This window comes from Petaurus breviceps, unplaced genomic scaffold (assembly GCF_028583685.1).
Source record: "Petaurus breviceps papuanus isolate PSGF00001 unplaced genomic scaffold, PetGlider_PUasm1.0 37, whole genome shotgun sequence".
In the NCBI taxonomy this organism is placed as follows: domain Eukaryota; kingdom Metazoa; phylum Chordata; class Mammalia; order Diprotodontia; family Petauridae; genus Petaurus; species Petaurus breviceps.
In genome coordinates this window covers 85,202,595-85,203,403 of record NW_027186296.1, presented here as the reverse complement: position 1 = coordinate 85,203,403, position 809 = coordinate 85,202,595, and positions in this window count along the sequence as shown.

The following is an 809-nucleotide window of genomic DNA, read 5'->3' as shown; positions in this document are numbered from 1 at the left end:
GGGCCAGTCCTCTATTTACTGTGCCATCTAGCTGCCCCCAGAAAATTTTCTTACAAGGTGCCTAAAAGCTCTTTGTCTCCGTCTCTCTTCTCTCTGTATGTCTCTATCTCTCTCTGTCTCTCTCTTTCTCTCTTCTCTGTCTCTTTCTCAATCTTTTCTCTCTGTCTCTGTCTCTCACTCTGTCTCCCTTTCTGCCTCTCTCTCTGTGTCTTTTTCTTTCTTCTCTCTGTCTCTGTATCTCTATGTCTCTGTCTCTTTGTCTCTCTTTCACCAACTTCCATCTAGCACCTGGAGTTCTATCTACTGGAGCCAATCCTTTTTTCTAATAACCTAGTCTGAGTGTGGGGAACCTGTAGCCTTGAGGTCACATGTGATCCTCTAGGTCCTGAAGTGCAGCCCTTTGACTGACTCCAAACTTCACAGAACAAATCCCCCTAATAAAAGGATTTGATCTGTAAAACTTAGACTCAGTCAAAAGGCCACACCAAAGGAACTAGAAGGCCACATGTAGACTCAAGGCCATAGGTTTCCCACCCTGATTATTTTCTACAGCATGTCCCTAAAGTCTGAACACATAAGAAATCTCATTAACCATACATATTTTCAATAAATGACATTTTCAACAACATTGTATTTAATTAGCATAAATTTTAGGCATCACAATTTCATATGGAATAAAAGCTTTCATTAGCTATTGGGAACTATTTTCCATATTAATGAGATTAATTTAATTTATGAGATTTTCTATGTGTCTCCTATGTCTTCCTATGAAATTTCACTTATGCTAATTAAATAAAATGTTGTTGAAA